Genomic DNA, 17,822 nt, shown 5'->3' with positions numbered 1-17,822 from the left:
AGCCTTGCTAAGCTGGGCACTAACGAAACGCGCCGGCCAGTAGCTCCTCCACGGGCGGGGGCTCATCCAGCCGCAGCTTCTCTCAAGGTCTGTTGTTATGCTTGCAGGCGTTGATGTAGGGGGCTGATGTTTCCCAGTGGGCACAAGATTTAGAGCGAACTTTTTGATGCCAAGCCTGTGGGCCTAAATATCAATTTCCTCACAGACGCTGCCTGGGTGGGAAGCAGCCTTCTGTGAAGGGGAACAGGCTGTCTGCGGCGGTGACTGTCTCCCCCAGGTGAAGAAATCTTTTGGCATGCCCCCATGGAAAGAAAAGGCGTGCGCTGGAACCTGTCTCTAGGACCTACACAAAGACATGCAATTGCGGGCAGGCCCTGCCCCGTATGGGCTTGAAGAGTGGGGGGAGTCATCTGTGTTGGACTCCGCTGCTTGTTCCCCAGGCCGGGGGGAGGGTCGCCCCAATCTTTTTGTCGTTTGCCTTGTGGGACAGACGGTGTCACAAGGCAGGCGGGGAGGTGTCCTGGGCCTGTCCCTGATCTGGGACCCCTGCTACAACCGCTGCCCCCTTCTGGATTGTATGGGGGGTGCCAGTAGGGTCCAAAAAAGAGATCCATATGCTAGAGATGCTGGCAGGGAGGGGGGACTTCAGCAGGGGGATCTGAGAGGGGAGAACAGTCCCATGGGAGCGAGGTGCATTGAATCACCTCCTCCGCATTAGCCTGTCGGGATCTGGCTGAGGCCTGGGGAATAAGGACAGGAGTCCTGGCACGGCATCCGGCTGCTCTTATATGGCACAGTTGGTTTCAACAGGATCTCACCACGAGGGTATCGCTAGAGTCTTCTCCAGGATTTCAACCTATGGTGAAATAAATCCCAACCCAGCAGGGATCCTGGCCCCTGCCCAGCGTCTGCGCTGATCCCCCGGCCCGGCCGGGATCCCACCCCTGCCCTGTGTCTGTGCTGATCCCCCGGCCCAGCTGGGATCCCACCCCCTGCCCAGTGTCTGTGCTGATCCTCCGGCCTGGACAAGTTCCTGCCCCTGCGCTGATCCCTCGGCCTAGTCAGGATCCTGCCCTTGCCCAGCGTCTGCGCTGATCCCCCGGCCCGGCGGGATCCCGCCCTGCCCAGCGTCTGCACTGATCCCCCGGCCCAGCTGGGATCCCGCCCCTGCCCAGTGTCTGCACTGATCCCCCGGCCCGGCCAGGATCCCACCCCTGCCCAGTGTCTGCGCTGATCCCCTGGCCTGGCGGGATCCCACCCCCTGCCCTGTGTCTGTGCTGATCCCCCGGCCTGGCGGGATCCCACCCCCTGCCCTGTGTCTGCGCTGATCCCCCGGCCCGGCGGGATCCCACCCCCTGCCCTGTGTCTGTGCTGATCCCCCGGCCCGGCCAGGATCCCACCCCTGCCCTGTGTCTGTGCTGATCCCCCGGCCCGGCGGGATCCCACCCCCTGCCCTGTGTCTGCGCTGATCCCCCGGCCCGGCGGGATCCTGCCCCTGCCCTGTGTCTGCGCTGATCCCCCGGCCTGGCGGGATCCCACCCCCTGCCCTGTGTCTGTGCTGATCCCCCAGCCTGGCGGGATCCCACCCCCTGCCCTGTGTCTGTGCTGATCCCCCGGCCTGGCGGGATCCCGCTCCCTTACCTTGCCAATCACCAATTCTCTTTGCCCATGTGACGGTACAGCCAAGGCAGCAGGCTGGGAGAGAGTGACCTTTACCCAGCAAATCTCTCCCCGGGCATGAGCAGCCAGTCCCAGGGTCCCCGCTGCGGAGGAGATAACAGGAGGCAGTGCCCAGGGCAGGGCGGCCCTGGTGGTTTTGTGGCGGAGGGATGGGAGGGTCTGGAGGAATTTGGGGCTCAGCACACCCTGTTCTCTGTGGCCCAGGGCAGTGCTCTCGGGGATGCCCATGTGCCCTTACTCGCCGGGCTAGAGCCTGGGCAGAACTGCCTGGCAGGGCCCCCGTTCTGTCACTGGGCACGTCGGCCTCCTGGCGCCATTCTCCCGCTGGCCCCCGGCCGGTGGACAATTTGGGAGCCCACCCTAGGCAAGCCTGGGGGGCGGGGGGGGAGAAAATCTGGAGGAAGCGTCTGCCCTGGGTCCTTGTGCTGATCGAGGGGCTGCAGGGAGCAGAGACTGCCCTGCCCGGGAGTGGAGAAAATTCTCCAGCGGCAGAACCAGCTGGGGGGCTGCATGTGCTGAGCAGCTCTGTGGTGAGCCTGGGGACGGGGCTTGCAGAGCGGCGCTGGTACACTGTGGAGAGGCTGTGGCAAAGCCCCAAGACAGGGCAGGGTAGGGAGTGACCCACAGAAGCAGCCAGGGGTCTGGGCAGTCACGCCTGGGCTGCTCATTAAGGGGGCCCTTGGACCGGACTGCAGAGGAGAGGGACAGCCAGGTCCCCCTCTGCTCACCCACCCAGGAAAGTGGACTAAAACCCCCCCGATGCCAGGGGGTGAGGGCTATGGAAACCCACCAGTGCCAGGGGGTGAGGGCTATGGAAACCCCCCGGTGCCAGGGGGTGAGGGCTGCGGAAACCCCCCAGTGCCGGGGGTGAGGGCTTTGGAAACCCCCATTGCTGGGGATGAGGGCTGTGGAAACCCCCCGGTGCCAGGGGGTGAGGGCTGTGGAAACCCCCCGGTACTGGGGGTGAGGGCTGTGGAATCCCCCCCGTGCCAGGGGTGAGGGCTGTGGAGACCCCCCCATTCTGGGGGTGAGGGCTGCGGAAACCCCCCGGTGCCATGGGGTGAGGGCTGTGGAAACCCCCCCATGCCAGGGGTGAGGGTTGTGGAAACCCCCCCGTGCCAGGGGTTGAGGGCTGTGGAAACCCCCCAGTGCCAGGGGTGAGGGCTATGGAAACCCCCCAGTGCTGGGGGTGAGGGCTGCGGAAACCCTCCCGTGCCAGGGGGTGAGGGCTGTGGAAACCCACCGGTGCCAGGGGGTGAGGGCTGTGGAAACCCCCCAGTGCTGGGGGTGAAGGTTGTGGAAATCCCCCAGTGCCAGGGGGTGAGGGCTGCAGAAACTCTCCAGTGCTGGGGGGTGAGGGCTGTGGAAACCCCCCAGTGCCAGGGGATGAGGGCTGTGGAAACTCACTGGTGCCAGGGGGTGAGGGCTGCAGAAACTCTCCAGAGCTGGGGGGTGAGGGCTGTGGAAACCCCCCAGTGCCAGGGGTGAGGGCTATGGAAACCCCCTGGTGCCAGGGGGTGAGGGCTATGGAAACCCCCTGGTGCCAGGGGTGAGGGCTGTGGAAACCCCCCAGTGCCAGGGGGTGAGGGCTGTAGAAACCCCCCAGTGCCGGGGGTGAGGGCTGTGGAAACCCCCCGGTGCCAGGGGTGAGGGCTGTGGAAAGCCCCCGGTGCCAGGGGGTAAGGGCTGTGGAAAGCCCCCGGTGCCAGGGGTGAGGGCTGTGGAAACCCCCCGGTGCCAGGGGTGAGGGCTATGGAACCCCCCGGTGCCAGGGGGTGAGGGCTGTGGAAACCCCCCTGGTGCCAGGGGGTGAGGGCTGTAGAAACCCCCCAGTGCCGGGGGTGAGGGCTGTGGAAACCCCCCAGTGCCGGGGGTGAGGGCTGTGGAAACCCCCCGGTGCCAGGGGTGAGGGCTGTGGAACCCCCCGGTGCCAGGGGGTGAGGGCTGTGGAAACCCCCCTGGTGCCAGGGGGTGAGGGCTATGGAACTCCCCGGTGCCAGGGGGTGAGAGCTGTAGAAACCCCCCGGTGCTGGGGGTGAGGGCTGTGGAAACCCCCCGGTGCCAGGGGTAAGGGCTGTGGAAACCCCCCGGTGCCAGGGGGTGAGGGCTGTGGAAACCCCCCGGTGCCAGGGGTGAGGGCTGTGGAAAGCCCCCGGTGCCAGGAGTGAGGGCTAGTGAGTCCAGAGTTGGGCTAGAGACCCACCATGAGGTCTGAGGACTATTACGCGTTGGGCCCCGGAAGGTGTGGGCTGTGGGTGACCTGCCCGGGGGGTCGAGTCACGAGAAGACCAGGGCTTGGCAGACCATTGTTTGTAGCTAGCGGATCTGGAGCTAAGGAGAAGCCAGGCCTCGGCCAGAGCTGTCCCCAGGCCGTTGGGCTCAGACTCCCACTCAGCCTCGTGGCTAAGTCATGGCCTGGACAAAGCCAAGGGGCTGGTGCCCGCCGCGCAAAGCCCGATCTCCAGCAGGAGCTGCAGCAGGATCGGGCCCAGAATCGGGCCTTGCTGTGTGTGCACCTGAGCAGCAGGTGGCAGCGTCGCCATTCCCTGAGCCCACGTCCGCGTTAACCTTCCAGCGGGTCCCAGTTCCCTCCGGCGGCTGCAGGAGCTGGGCACAGAGCCCAGCGCTGGGCACGCGTGGCAGGTCTGGTCTGCGCGGCCAGGACCCCCGAGGCTCTGTCCAGGCCGCCAGGGGCTCTGGAAGTGGGTCGGGAATCAGAGTCAGCAGAGCGGAGGCTGCCCGTGTTGGCCCGTCGACTTGTCCTTTTGCCCTGTGGCTGGGACGTCCCCCGACGGGAGATGGGCCCCGATTCACCCAGCTGTGTCTGGCACAGCCGGCTCCGGGCATTGCTCCGGTCTCAGCTGGACGCCCCTCAGAACAGAGCTTCGGGCACGGACCCACCTCCAAGGGCAACCACTGCCCCCAGTTCCCAGGGCGGGCAGGGGATCCTTCATCTGCAGCTCCGGGGGAGCAGGGTCTCAACCAGGCTGTCGGGGCTGGGCTTGGCAGGCGCCGCCCCCCAGCCCTGGACCCTGGGCCTCTGCCCCTGTCTGTGGATTCCCCCCACATTCAGGCTGAGGCTGGCCTCCTCTTCCTCCAGAATGGTGCTTGGATCCACCTTTGCTTTCTGCCCAAGCCACTCTCTTTCCAGTGAGGCCTCACAGGGCTCGGTTCTTGGCCCTACGCTGTTGAACACTTTTATTAATGACCTGGATGTAAACATAAAATCATCACTGATAAAGTTTGCAGATACCAAACGTGCTGATACTGAGCAATTTGGATCACTGGGTAAACTGGGTGCAAACAAGCAATATGTGTTCTAATACGGCTAAATGTAAGTATATGCAGCTAGGAGCAAAGATTGTAGGCCACACTTACAGGGTGGGGGATTCTATCCTGCGAAGCCGCGACTCTGAAAATAATTTGGTGGGTGACCATAGTAACCTCAGGCTTCGACATTACTGCAGCGAGCCGTTGTGTGTGTCCGGTCACTGCTAGCTGAAAGCCAAATGCCACATGGCTAGAAATAATGTTATGTTCTGAGAGACAAGGCCAAACAGCTGCACGTTTGCAGTTCTGCAAATTAAAATTTAAAAATGGAACAAAAATTAATGTACCATAAAAATAAAAAAAAGTGTAAACAATCAACTTTGGTTAAATGCTACTAGCATATAATTTTTATTGTTATAATTAAATATAATAAAAATTCTTTAATAATAAATCATCAATAGTTTGCTAAAACTGAAAAAATTGGTGACCCATTAGGAGTCACTATAAGTTACGTGCTTTGTTGAAGTTAGCTATAAAAAAAAATAAGCAAAAAATATACTTTGAAGCAGTTCAAGGAAGCTTTTCTTTGGACAAGGAGTTAGCACCTAAGCTCCCCAGCGGCTGGGGGGAAGGAGGGTCCCCTGGAAGGCTGGTTGCTGATTCCTCAAAACTATTTCAAACTTTGGGTATATATAAATGTTTGGAATTCTCTCTTACTTACTGTGACAGCATAGACGTGTGTGTGTGCTTAAGACCTAATAAAAAGTTGTTTTAGGTAAAAGCACTCTTGTTTGTACCAATCATGTCTCAGACGAAGGAGCTGTGTCCCCATAGATTTATTCCTGACACGGCATAAAAAGAAACAGTTCAGTTACCACTGCTTTGGGTTCTGAAAACCCTGGGTAACTCCACGAGCTCCCATGATGCTGTGGCCAAAAGGTCTAATGCAATGCTGGGATATATCAACAGGGAAATCTCGATTTTCTCTCTGTACCTGGCACTGGTGCGACCGCTGCTGGAATCCTGTGTCCAGTTCTGGTGCCCACAATTGAAGAAGGATGCTGAGAAATTGGAGAAGGTTCAGAGAAGAGCCATGAGAATGAGTAAAGGATTAGAAAACCTGCCTTGCAGTGATAGACACAAGGATCTCAATCAATTAACAAAGAGAAGGTTAACGGGTGACTTAATTACAGCGTATAAGTACCTACGTGGGGAATATTTAATCATGGGCTCTTCAGTCCAGCAGAGGAAGGTCTAACACGATCCAATGGCTGGGCATCAAAGCTAGACAAATTCAGTCTGGAAATAAGGCCCCTTGTTAACAGTGAGAGCCATAACCATCGGAACAATGTACTGAGCGTTGTGGTGGAGTCTCCATCACTGCCAAGTTTTAACTCAAGATGGGCTGTTTTGCTAAAAGCTCTGCTCTGGGAATTCTTTGGGGGCAGGTCTCTGGCCTGTGTTCTACGGGGGTCAGACTAGAAGATCACAATGGTCCCTCCTGGTCTCGGAATCAGTGGATCTGAAATATGCCAGGCCCCATATGGGGATTGTCCCCCCTCTCCCATCCTCACTGCAGATTGCTGGGGTGATGGCTGCCCTGTTGGGGAGGGGTGCTGGGGAAGGGAAGGACACGTACCCCCGTTTTACCGAAGGCAGGCAGCAGGCCTGCTGGGGGTGAGTGGGAGGTTGTGATTGCAGCTCCCTGCTGAGGGTTACCCCACTGATGGTATCCTCTCCTCCCGGCACGTTGCTAGGACGGAAGTGGACTGAGTTTCTCTCACTTAGTCATGGCCCCGTTTTCCTGAGCTGGATGATGTCACAGCAGCCACGGCACCACGACGTGAGTGTTACGGCACTGCCGCACGGCTGGGCTCTCGCTAGGCTCTGGCAGAGATCCCAAGGGCAGCATAGCCCTTCAAAGACTCCTGCTGGCCACTCAGACCAAGAGCGTCCCATGGGACCGTGTTCCCAGGAGAATTAGCAACGCTTCAATCTCCACTCTGGCAAAGTGCAGTGTGTTTAGATCCCTCCCCAATGGCCCGGCGAGGGTACATTACACGCCGTGTAGACAGAGACATCGCACAGCGTGTGGGGTTGCTACCACAAGCTCTATTTTGTGTGTGTATGTTGAGTTTAATAATGTATCTGTGTATAATGATTGTGTGTGTGTGCGGGGAAGATTGTACACACATCAGTGTTACACATACACAATCTACACACACACACTCACTCTGTGTCTGCACAATGATTGTATACACACAGATTTTGGCACGTGTACAGTCATTGTGCCGATGTAGAATGTGTGTGTGCGCACAGGCTGACTGTGTGTCTCACAAACTCGTCTCACTCTGCGATAACTCCCCTCCCGTGCAGCGTTGGGCGTTTAGCAGAAGATGCTGTCGAGGAATATGAGTAATTTTTAATTTGGGTCTGCAGGGAGGCCGCTGAAGTCAGCAGCTCATATCAATACAGCTCCACTTACAGCGAAGGGCGGCGTAATGAAAATCCAATGGCATGCGGGTGGGAGTAAATAACTGTGCCATTAAAATGAGAAAATCAAAGCCCGAGACAGGTCTTTTCTCTTGCCCATTGATTTCTTTTATTACGGAAATATTGCTGCTAAATAACATTAGTGTGAACAATCTGGACAGTGTTTTCCGTAGATGGCGGGTCAATGGCTCGATCACGGGGAGGGGGATCCCATTCGCGGCTGTCAGGGGGGAAGGGGAGGACCAAGACATCAGTGCAAGAGCTAGGGCCATTCCTTTGGTACCCTCCATTGTTCAGCAGGGAAAGCCGCGTGGTCGGCTGTGGGGGGATGTGCTACACTGGCAGAGATGGCGCCATCAGATCATTGCCCGACCTCCTGTCCTACCCCAGCCCTCCAGCTTCACCTGGTCCCCCTCCCCTTAGGAAGCCCAGGGCCTCGCCCCTCCCCAGGCTCCGTCCAGAAAAGGTTCTGTGAGCACTAGGACGCTGGTCACTCATTTGGCCTCATAAGACCATTTTACAGATGGGCGGAACAGCGGCTGGAAGGGGCAGTGGCTTTGCCCAGAGTCACACACTGAAGCAGTGACAGAGCCGAGCGTGGAACCCAGGAGTCCGGGCTCCTCATTCACACCTCCCCTCTCGGAAACCCAGACGCAGAATGGCCCTGGGGGCTGCCCTGGTGGCGCTCGTGGTACAGAGCTGCTCACCAGCAGGACAGGAACAGACACGACCGGCAAGGGGACATGGGGAGCCAAGCCCAGATGCAGTGTATGGCTGGGTCAGACCCTCCGGAGGGGTCTGCCTCTTTACTGCCGCCTACAGAGCTCGGCACGCTGATAGAGTCTCGTCAACTTCAGCTGGGGAGGTTTGTGACCATTGTTTCTATTTTACATGTAGGAGGGAAAGTGACAAGGGAGCCCCTCACCTTCCCACAGCAGAACCCGTCCCAGCAGCCCACCTGGGTGGGGAATAATAAATGAGGACAGTGATTAACTCAGGCCAGGCCTGGGAACGGAAGGGAGAGGAGACGACAGGCTCTTGGGGTACTCATTGGGAAGGGAGCTCAGCTCTCCAGCTCGGGGCTGGGAATACCAGGCAGAACAGGAACTGGGGAAGTTGCAGCTGGCTGGGCGAAGCAGTGGCTGGAAATGAAGCTGCAGTCTGAGCTGAGGACTCTGGACTCGAGGAGCTGGAGTGGCAGCCAGAGGCTGGAGCAGAGAGAGGGGAGAAACTATATTTTTGAGTTTACTTGGACTCAGAGTAGACTCCAGCAGGGAACTTTTGTCTCATACCTTTTGGACTGTGTGGAGTAATACAAGGAGCGCTGAAGAGGGTAAACTGAGGCAGGGTGCTTGCAGGAGCACCCTGAGGCCATGAGGGAGTATGTGGGAGGTGGGTGAAACCTTGGCATGGGTTGGAGTCAAAATCTTGTTCCAGCAGAGGCGTGAATCATCCTCCATTTAAGATAATGATAGAGACAGTCAAGGGGCCACACCTAAAACAAGGCCAAAGAGAAGAGAAGAATGTCTATCCCGGTTCAAACCAAAGGTCCATCTAGCCCAGTGTCCTGTCTGCCGACAGTGACCGATGCCAGGTGCCCCAGAGGGAGTGAACAGAACAGGGCAATTATAGAGTGATCCATCTCCTCTCATCCACTCGTAGCACCTGGGCTTAGGGGCACCCAGTGCATGGGGTTGCTTCCCTGACCATCTAGGCTAATAGCCATTGATGGACCTGTCCTCCAGGAACTTGTCTAATTATTTTTTGAACCCTGTTATAGTTTTGACCTCCACAACATCCCCTGGCAAGGAGTTCCACAGGTGACTGTGCATTGTGTGAAGAAATACTTCCTTTGGTTTGTTTTATACCTGCCGCCTGTTCATTTCATTGGGTGTCCCCTGGTTCTTGTGTTACGAGAAGGAGTAAATAACACTTCCCTATTCACTTTCTCCCCACCAGTCATGATTTTATAGACCTCTATCATATCCCCCCTTAGTCTTCTCTTTTCCAAGCTGAAAAGTCCCAGTCTTTTGAATCTCTCCTCATACAGAAGCTGTTCCATGCCCCTCATCATTTTTGCTGTCTTTCTCTGCACCTTTTCCATTTCTAATCTATCTATTTTTGAGATGAGGTGATCAGAACTGCACACTGTATTCAAGCTGTGGGTGTCCCATGGATTTATACAGAGGCAACATGATATTTTCTGTCTTCTTATCTCTCCCTTTCTTAATGGTTCCCAACATTCTGTTCGCTTTTTTGACACCGCTGCACATTGAGTGGATGTTTTCAGAGAACTCTCCACGCTGACTCCAAGATCTTTCTTGAGTGGTAACAGCTAATTTAGACCCCATCATTTTATATAAATAGTTGGGATTACAGTTTCTAATGTGCATTACTTTGCATTTATCAACATTGAATTTCATCTGCCATTTTGTTCCCCAATCACCCAGTTCTGTGGGATCCCTTTGTAGGTCTTCGCAGTCTGCTTTGGACTGCACTACCTTGAGTCATTTTGTGTCATTTGCAAACTGCCAGCTCCCTGTTTACCCCTTTCTGCAGAGTCTGCTCAGAAGCTAGCAGCACAGGAACTAGCCTGCCTGGCTATTGTGAGTGGAGGGGTGTGTGTTTGTGTGTGCGTGCATGTGTGTGTGTCTCTGAGCTCCCAGAAAGTAACTGGGACCAGGCAAGACTGGGAGAGGGTGAAAAAGCAAGAAAGCCCAGTGGTGCCTGTGTGCTCAGCGGCCTGTCCACACTCCACTGTAAAGCCAGGGCTGTGGGAGCCGGGCGTGTGGACTCTGTTTTCAAGCCGCACCACTGCATAGTAAGCCTGGGTTCACTGCCAGGCACGTCCATATTGTGCAACGCAGACCTTCTGACGCCAGTCTGCAGCTTCACCTGCATCCACACTACAGAATAACAGGGCTTGGCTTGAGTCCATCCTCCTAGCAGGGTCCTGAGTGCCGACTGACCTGCATCAGACTCATTTGTGTGTGGACAGAGTGGGGACGGGCTGAAACCTGAGTCAGAGCCTGGGCTTAGTGTGCAGTGTGGCCATACCCAGTGTAACCTGGCACAAGCTAGAGAGATCCTTGGGGCTTGGTGTTGGCTTGGGGGCTGGTAAGCTAAGAAACTGCTCCTTTGTGTCCTTGTTCCCTTCTGCATTCAGAGGTGCAGGACTTGATTCATTCCTTGTAAACGAACAAGACTGTATCAAAGAAAACAGCAGACGCCACCCATTGGATTCCAACCGGCGCATGTCCAAGGCCCCCGACCTTGACTAGCCACTTGGCTCAAACGGGACAGCAGTGTCACGGCTACCAAAAGTCTGCCGCTGAGCCCAGGGCAGCGACTGTGCTAGTCCTGTACCTCCCCACGACTCTGGCTCTTTGCCTCCAAAGCTAAGCAGGGTTAGGGAAGGTCAGAACCCGGATGGGATGAGAGGTGGCTGGTATGGGAGATGGTGAATCAATCAGGAGGTGAGGCTGCAGCCTGATGAACAAAGATGCTGCCATCCAGTTGAGCAGTGAAACCAATGTCCTGACTACTCATCAAAGCGCCTCTGGTGTCCCCGGCAGAGAACAGCCAGGCTGGCACCGGTGTGCGGTAGGGATACAATCTGCCTCCTCCAGTGCCCCTGGAGTTTCTATTGCATGTGACTAAGCTCAGGAATTTCGCATTGTCCCAGGTGTTAATCACCTGACAGCACCCGTCGCAGAACAGAACCTTGGCCCCCCCGTCCTTACCCTTCTTCCACGGTGAAAACTCATCGCTTCGTGCTCACGGCTCCGTTTCTTAAACCGCAGCCTGACCCACAGCAGAATGTTACCTCTGCCTCCCAGGAATACCAAACTTAGCCCTCAACAGCCTCTTGCGCGGGACTCTAGCGAGGTTTTCAAAAGTCCAAATAACTGTGATCGACCAGTTTCCCTTTAGCCAGTAATTTGCTGATTGCGGCAGAGTCCAGCCCATCACAGAAATATGAGCCGGCGGCGAGACGAGGACGCGGACGCGGAGCAGGCCCTGCTATGGTTTGGTTCTGAGCCAGCCCCAGGCCCAAGGTGCATGAGCTATGCGAGTGCTTGATCCAAACCCATGACAAGGACAAATCCATGATGCTCCCCATCAAAACATATTCTCTCTGCACCTCTCTCCGTCTTGCTGTCTTTCTATGCACAGGCAGCTATTGATTTGCCTACAGGATCTATCTATCTAAAGGGTCCATCTATCTGCAGAGTCTTTCTGTGGTATCTATATATCTCGGGTATCTCTCAATCTCCTCCGTCTACAGTATCTGTATATCTACAGTGTCTATCTATCTCACTGCAGTATCTATCTACTGATTTACCTGCAGCATCTATCACCGGACGGCATTTATCTGTGATATTTATCTGCAGGATCTCTGCTCAGTCTGCAACCTGTAGCTTCTTAGGCCTGGTCTGAACTTTAACGTTCGCTCGACCTTGCTATGTCGCTCAGGGCTGTGAACATTTTGTGCCCCGAGTGCCATAGTTAAGTCGACCTAACCCTGGTGTGGCTGCAGCTAGTCCCCAGACGAGTTCTTCCGAGCCCTGCGGGGAGCTCTCCTGTCCGGGGTGGGGTCAGGAAACAGCTTGCTCTAGAAGGGTCAAGGTAAATGGATCTGATACGAGACGGTGTCTGGGCAATGCCGGGTTCAAATATTGGTACAAAACCTAAGGTCAGTGGAAATGTTCCCTTGATTTTTGGGGGGATGTAACATGAAGCTCCTTGGGTCACGCACTATTCTAGGGGTGCCAAACTTACTGCCCCTGCGAACCGCATACGACAACCTTCAGAGAGCCGGGGCTCAGGGCTTCAGAGTAACAGCTGAAACCCCTGCTGGGCAGAAGCCAGAGGCGACGCATGCGGGGGTGTCATGTGGGATCACATGCCCCCCTCCCGATTTTTGCCAGGGTTTGCTGGCCCCATTCAGTCACATGGTGCAGCCGGGGGCCCTCCCTGCATGGCAGCGACTGTAGCCAGCAAGCTGGGAGCTGCAGGGAGGGGCCTCTGAGGGCTAGAGGGGGGCATGCTGGGAGGGGCATGACCCAAGCTGTTGTGAGGGGAACCTTTAAATTGTGCCCCACCCCCCAGCAGGCACTGGTCATCTCTGGGAGAAGCCCCCTGCCCCACCCCACCACAGGGCAGAATCGCCGAGCTCCCCCTCCCCCAAGTCTGATAGGCAGAGGGGAGGGGTTGGGGGGGACTCCGTGAGCCGCACGTTAACTGTGAAAGAGCCGCATGCAGCCCACGAGCCACGGCATGGCCACCCTTGGACTATAACCTATTCCCTGTGTGTGCAGCCCCCAGCACGAGCCTGGCTTGGTGCTGTGGCCACATCGAGGATGCAATTAGCACAGGTTTGATGGGTGGCTGGGTCTCAGCTCCTTGCACACCGACCATTTCAGCCGGATGCTGGGGCCAGACAGCCAGGGAGGGGAGTGAACGGGAAAGGGAGCAGGCTGCTTTCACTGAGCCAGGGGCGAGGAGCTGAGGGTTTAGACCCAGAGACCGAACGGCAGGATGCTAAGCCAGGAACGTTCACCGGAGAGTGCCCCTTTCAAACAGACGTCTGTACCTGCTGCTGTCCAGGCATTCGAGATAATGGCCCCGTTCTGCGGCTCTCGTTCTTGGGGCAGGAGCCGTCCCTTCCTTTCCTCTCTGTCTGTCTGGGCACGTCTCTGGCCCCGGGACCGAGCTCGCTGGGGAAAGGTACCTCTGCAGCTGTGAGGGTGGGGGTGGCTGACGCGCAGTATCTGTCATCGGGTCAGGTTCTGATAGGTGACCAGATGTCCTGATTTTATAAGGACAGTCCTGATTTTTGGGTCTTTTTCTTATATAGGCTCCTATTACCCCCCACCCCATCCCGATTTTTCACACTTGCTGTCTGGTCACCCTAGGTTCTAGCCCGGACCCTCGCGCTTGCCCGAGCTCTGGGAGGCTCAGTCTGACGGAGACAGATCTGAATTTCCCAGCTCAGTTTAGACGCTGGTTAAACTTCCTTCCAAAAACCAGCCCAAAGCCCCTTTGGTGAGCTGCCCCGAGGCCCCGAGTCACCCTCCGTCTGGGTCTCTGCCATGCCCGCACGCTGCTTCTCCTCGCCAGGAAAGTGTGTGGCTGGCCCCTGCCTGGCTCCAGCCTTTCGCCGATCCCCGTCCTGTCAGTAGGTGTCACTCTTAGACCCCGTCCTCTCTGCTGCTCCATGGAATTGGTGCCGGCTCTGCCCCTGACAGGTTTCAAGTTTAAACAGCTGGGAGGAGTGACGGGGGGGGGGGGGGATGTGATCTCTGGGCCACACTCCGCACTGCCATGCACAGGCTGCGCCCCCTTGGGTTTATCTAGGCCGCGCTGGTCGTTTCGGGTGTCCCCTTTGGGACGCGCTGAGCCTGGTTTTCAGAGATGCGGCGGAGCGGCCTGGAAGCTCTTTGGGGCAGGGATTGTCCGTTCTGTGTTTGCACAGCACCCGCCCCAGCGGGTCCTGGTCTGTGACTGCAATGCCCAGGCACTGCTGCAATACGAATAAGACAGAGTAGCAGCCGGCCCCGCTCTGGCCCGTGGCAGTGTTTGAACCCCACACCTCCAGTGCTAAATGCACAAGCCCCTGCTGCCAGAGCTACGGGAACAATCCAGTTAGCCAGCAGCGATCACAGGCTCTTATCCTCTTACGAGCACCAGCCCCTAGACGGGCGAGAGGACCTGCTATGCCTTTCACTGAGCGTCTTGCCTCGGTTAAGCCTGCAAGAACTGACCACAGCAGCTCCTTTTCCTGAGGGGGTTTCCCAGGACGAGGATCGCAGAGGAATCCCGGATGCTGAAGGAGTCCAAAAGCACCTTCTCTCCCCTGCCCAAACCATCTGCTCTGCCCTGCCGTGACCAGCCCCGTGCACCTCCCTACAGTGACACACTGTCTCCCGGCCTTCACCCGGTGCCCTGCCCGCTCCCAGCGCTCCCAGCCTGCAGCAGCAAGCGACTGCTGAGCAGAACTGCCTGGTATTTTATCCACTATGAGTTTGAGGGTGGTTGGGTTTTTGTTTTGTTTTACGGAAGAAATGGCTTTTTGACGAAAACCAACCGTTTCATTTTGGTCCGAAATGTTCCTTTTTTGATGAAAAATGAAACGGTGTGTTTTGTTTTGAAAATTTTCAGGGTCCCCCCCCCCCCTTTTCTCATTTTTTAAAAACTTTTAAAAAATCTTTTCCAGTGGAAGAGAAAGAAGCCGGGAGTATTTTAAAAGTGTGGGTGGGGGACACTTCTTATTTTTTTATTTGAAATGAAAATTGTGGTTTCGTTTCAAATTTTTAACAGAAAAAAATCCTGCCCATGTTTTGAATGGGACAGAAACGTTCGTCTCTTTCTCAGTTGTTTGCAGACGTTGCATTGTCCGGGGCTGGGTCTCAGCGGTGCAGGAGAGGTGGACGGGCTGAATGCGACATCTCTCGCTGGGCCTCAGGGCTGCAGGTGCGAGGCCACGTCTGGAGCGGACAGCCAGCGGTCGGTGGCAGGGCAGTGGTGTGATTTGCAGGTCCGGAGAGGCGGTTGGGTTTACGATGATCCTTTTCCTACACTCACCTTGGTCCCTGCATTGTCGGGAAGAGCCCAGAGAATCTGCATGGCAAGGGACAGGGAGACTGGTTCCTCCCTCCCTGCAAACTCCCGAAGTGTCTTAGGCCCTATACTGCTCTGCAGGACACAAACCCCGCCCAGTCTCCCACTCTTCCCCACTGACGGACACACACGCGTGTGCACTCTGCACACACTCCCACTTAGTCACGTGCAACACAGCTCCATGCATGCACAGAAATCTCGTTAGATAGATGTCTTCCTGAGGGCGGGTCTTCTGCCATCAGCATAAGAGCTCTGCAAGCCCCCAGGTGCACACAGGGGGAGGGGGTCACTTCTGCGTTTCTGAGCGTCTGGAGTCACTCGGCTCCAGCCCTGCGACCCTATCACAGGGCATCTGAGGCATGACACGCCCTGTCGTGTCTGATTGCGGAGCTGAACTCCTGGGCAGGTTCCTTACAGGGATGGGTTGGAAACAACAGATGCCTTTGGGTGGTACGTTCCTATGGCAAAATATATTTGACCGTGTCTATCCTGTGCCATATGCACAGTCGCTGATGGTGTGATCACCAGGTGTTTTTAGCCGACACAGGTCTCTGCCTCTTTCAGTGCACAGCAGCTGTTCTCCTTGGGGTTCAGTGTCTGGCCCCCAGGTCTTGTTTTCTGCTCACTGTTCAAGCCCTGCTCTGAAGACAGAATTATTGTTTGCTCTGGCGTCTCTGAGTGCGTCATAAACATTCACTGTTTCGTCGTCACTACACCCTGGGAGGGGAGGCAGCTTTAGCCCCATTTTACTCAGGGAAAAGTGAGGCACAGTGAGATTAAGGTCAAAAGTGTCCACCAATTCGGGGTGCCCCGCTGGAGACACCTAGGCCCTGATTCTCTGATTCTTTAGCATCCTCGAGCGCTTCAGATGTTCTCAGCTCCCATTGAGTTCAGCTGCAGCTGCCAATGCTCAGGAATTCTGCAGCTGACCCAGGGGGCCGTGTCAGCAGCCCAGAACATGAGGCTCCCACAATTAGTGACCTGTGAAGTTTTCTGTAAGTGACTTCTCCAGCATCACGCAGTAAGGCTGCGGCAGAGGCGGGGAGAGAATCTGGTTCTTCAGGGCAGCGTTCAGCTGCCTTAACCACAAAACTGACCTTTCTCTCCCTGCTCTCCCCTGCTGTGTTCAGCACGGGTCTTCCAATGTCTGCAGCAAACTAGGCAGGGGTCCTACAGCTCCCTCGCTACACAACCCTGATTCCTCCCCAGAGCACGGGCCCTGTGCGGGAAAACTGCTGTGCGATCACACCAGCTGTAAAGGCGGGGCCATAATGCACACGCACAAGGCACTGCATTGAGTTCACAGGGGCCCGTCAGTCTGGGGCGAAGGAAGAAACAGACCGTACGAGAGGCAGGGGGTCTGGGAAACCTTTAATTCCTGGAGACTTCAGGACAATCCTGGAGGGTTGGGAGCCGCTAGCGTGACCCTGTCCAAGTCAGTCAGCATCCCCTTATGCTCCTCTGTAAGACTGGAACAGCAACATTGACCGGCCTCCCAGGGGCGTCTGCCAAGCCCTTTGCAGCCCTTCAGTGGCAGGCACTGGAGCAACTGGAAGTCTTTCAATAGACGTCCACACCGCTGCTCTCCAGTGCCTGGAATCCGGACCGCTGCGAACTGAGCTCAGGTACCAGGAAGGCATCGTGAGCTTTCCCAGCGAGAGGGTCTGAGTTCTGTCACTGCCCCACACAAAGTTGCAAGGGGAGCATGGGGGGGATGAGTGGCTGAGTGACAACCACCAAGCCCCATGTCACTCACGAGCTGCGAGCGGACGAATGAGTCCGTTATGTCTAGACGCCTCTTGGTGGTTCTTATAAATCCAAAGAAATAACAAATATGACGAATAACTGAATGGGTGACACACGAATCCCGTGTGTTTTTCCTTGGCCCTCCCCGGCCCTGGTGTGTTCCTCACCTCTCCAGGAGAGAGGCTCGAGGGCTGTGTGTACAAAGGTGCAAGACACGGGCGTAAGGTGGGTGACTCCTGGACTAGTCCGGCCAGGGCTGGCTGAGGAGGAAGGCGTGGGAATGGGGGCTCTTCTATTCCCAGATCAGCTGGGCCCCGGCCACGTGACTGGACAAACAAACAGAGGGGCCTGGGAGGCACCGTGTCCATTTATCATGAAGCTCTGAAATAGGAAACCACCTCTAAGGAACTCAGGCAGTACCAGCAGCGCAGAACAAAAGCCTCTCTGGAGATTCATACTCGTTTGCCATCACTGACCATTCTAAGATCAAGGTGGGATGGTTGTGTCAACGCTCTGTGGGGCAGTTCCCTGGCCTGGGCTCTACAGGGGGTCAGACTCGCTGATCACAACGGTCCTGTCTCGCCTTGGAATCTATGTATTACATGCCAGACCATCCTACGTGCTCTTGAATGCATATGGCCCATATAAAAAACACAGCAGACTCTAATCACCTGTAGCTATTTAAGATCTTCCTAGAGTTTCATACTGGGCTTTAGCACTAAGGGCTAACAATGAATGACACAGACAGAAAGACGTGGGTGAGAGAGAGAGAGACTGCCCTCTGTTGGATGGAAGCAGATCTGCTCAATTGTGTGTAATAGGCCCCATGCTGCTAGTAACTAATGGTGAGTTTCCTTCAGCCTAAGTGGTAGGAATGATGTTGGAGTAGGAGGATCTGGGTTCTAGCCCCTCTGTTGGTGTGACATTCAAAGTTGCAGCAGAGTGACAATGATGCAGTTCCTAGGTAAGGTGACCAGATGTCCCAATTTTATAGGGACAGTCCCAATATT

This window comes from Mauremys mutica, chromosome 6, assembly GCF_020497125.1.
Source record: "Mauremys mutica isolate MM-2020 ecotype Southern chromosome 6, ASM2049712v1, whole genome shotgun sequence".
In the NCBI taxonomy this organism is placed as follows: Eukaryota; Metazoa; Chordata; order Testudines; family Geoemydidae; genus Mauremys; species Mauremys mutica.
Note: the sequence above shows the minus strand (reverse complement) of the source record.